Source organism: Pantherophis guttatus, unplaced genomic scaffold (assembly GCF_059756535.1).
Source record: "Pantherophis guttatus breed Tessera unplaced genomic scaffold, ASM5975653v1 scaffold_21, whole genome shotgun sequence".
Classification (NCBI taxonomy): Eukaryota; Metazoa; Chordata; class Lepidosauria; order Squamata; family Colubridae; genus Pantherophis; species Pantherophis guttatus.
The window spans coordinates 242,501-245,000 of record NW_028269836.1 but is presented as its reverse complement, the minus strand read 5'-3'; positions in this window follow the sequence as shown (position 1 = coordinate 245,000).

Genomic DNA, 2,500 nt, shown 5'->3' with positions numbered 1-2,500 from the left:
ACCGGGGCCTCGGCCGGGTCAGTCTTTCCGTTTCCCCCGCCGCGATGGATGTACGGGATCCCGGCTCCGGCGCTGCGGGCCTCGGTCGGGGACCCCCGTCGTCGCCTCGGTGACAGCGCCGGGCCCCGGGGGTGCCCGCGCCCGGCATCCGTCCCGGTCTACCGGGGCCTCGGCCGGATCAGTCTTTCCGTTTCCCACGCCGCGATGGAGGTACGGGATCCCGGCTCCGGCGCCGCGAGCCTCGGTCGGGGACCTCCCCCTTCGCCTCGGTGCCGGCGCCGGGCCCCGGGGGTGCCCGCGCCCGGCAGCCGTCCCGGTCTACCGGGGCCTCGGCCGGGTCAGTCTTTCCGTTTCCCCCGCCGCGATGGAGGTACGGGATCCCGGCTCCGGCGCCGCGGGCCTCGGTCGGGGACCTCCCCCTTCGCCTCGGTGCCAGCGCCGGGCCCCGGGGGTGCCCGCGCCCGGCAGCCGTCCCGGTCTACCGGGACGCTCGCTCGGGCGGGACCGGTTTACCCGGGCCTCGGCCGGACTGGAGTGTTTCGGTTTTCTGCTTCTCTGCCAGGATGGCTGCGAGGGGTTGATTTAAATAGCTGGTTTGACGTGAAAAGCTTCCCTTCAAGTGAAAAGTTTGTTCCAATTTCTGCCATCTTCCTTCCTCAAAAGTTTTGGGTGTAGCTTTCCCAGAGGAACCTCTCGTAGGCCTATCATTTCTGATCTTAACTTCCCTCATTTATTCCATATTTTCCTTCCTCTTGCCGAATGGCCGAATCCAGTCCATTTCTAGTCCAGGAAATTATTTTTATTTCTTCTTCCATTTCTTACTGATCTATTTGCTTTGTCGAGCAAGTCGTTCTTAGGTCCCTTGGTTCTTTCTTTAACGTCTTCTGCTCCTGCTCCTTCTCTCGACGCTTTCTCGTTTTGTTGGCTTTCTTGGCTCTCTTTTGGCTGTTCTTTCTTCTCCTCCCGTCGTCCGTCCCCACTTTCATCTCCCCATCTTTCCTGTTCTTGGTCATCTCTACGTTGTTTATAAAATAATTCCGCTTTCTCTCTTGAATCTACTCGATATCTTTGCTCTCGCCAGCTCGCCGATATTTCAGCTCGCCGATATTTTGTGCTTTCTCGTCGTGTTTCTCATCCATGGCGATCTCTCTGCCCTCCCTGTCTTCTCGGTAAATCGGACATGAATTTCTCTGGGCGGGTGGTTTCTCATCGCGTGTCTTGTGTGCGCTCTATACGTTTCGTCCATCCCGTTTAATATCTATCCCTCCCTCCCTCCCTCTCCTCGCTTTCCTCCATTGCTTCTGCTAATATCATTTCCAGAATGATAACCCTGAGCCTGAACCTGAACCTAACCCTAGCCCTACAACTTTTCTCCCTAACCCTGACCCTAACCCTAACCCTACAACTTTTCCCCCTAACCCTAACCCTAACCCTAACCCTACAACTTGTTTCTCTAAGCCTAAGCCTAAACCTAAGGCTAAGCCTACAACTTTTTTCTCTAACCCTAACCCTAACCCTAACCCTAACCCTAACCCTACAACTTGTTTCTCTAAGCCTAAGCCTACAACTTGTTTCTCTAAGCCTAAGCCTACAACTTTTTTCTCTAACCCTAACCCTAACCCTAACCCTAACCCTAACCCTACAACTATTTTCCCTAACCCTGACCCTAACCCTAACCCTACAACTGTTTTCTCTAACCCTAACCCTACAGCTTTTTCCCCTAACCCTAACCCCACAACTTTTTCCCCTAACCCTAACCCACACTTTCGACTTAAAACCGTTTTTAGATTTAAAGTCGTCTTTCGACTTAAAGACGGGCAGACGGCGGCCCGGTCTACCGGGCCGCTCCGGCAGCCTCGGCCGGGCCGGCGTCTCTGTTTCTGTTTCCCTGCCACGATGGATGTCGCGTGCGAGGGGTTGCTTTAAATAGCTGGTTTGTTTGAAGCGAAAAGCTTCCGTTCTTGCCTAGATCTCTTGCTATCGCAAGCCTTCCGGTCCAAGCTCCCATCGCGGTTTCAAGCGTCCTGCTTTCTTGGTTGGAAAAATCGGGGCGGCGAGACCTGACGCTCGCTTCCCCGACCCCGACCCTAACCCGTCTTCGAATGGTCTTTCTAATGCCAGCAGCGCTCAGGGAGAAATGTCACCCCCAGAAGACGAGAGCACAGCTTGCCCAATTCCGGTCTCCACACACCGGGCTCGTCGACTTTCAAAACGTATTCCGCTTTTATGACCGTTTTAAAACTAAAACGACGATCGACCGGCGGCGATACTGACATTTAAGCGGAGAGCGGGAAAAGGGGTGGGGAAAAAAAACCAAGTGCCTCGTTTAGGCGCCGGTCTACTCGGGAAGGGAGGGGAGGGGAGGCGAGGCAAAAAAAGAAAAGAAAAGAAAAGAAAAAGGGCGGGGGAAAAACTAAGTGTCTCCTTTGGACGCCGGTCTACTCGGCGAGGCCAAAAAAAAAGAAAAGAAAAGGGGCGGGAAATAAACCAAGTGCCTCGT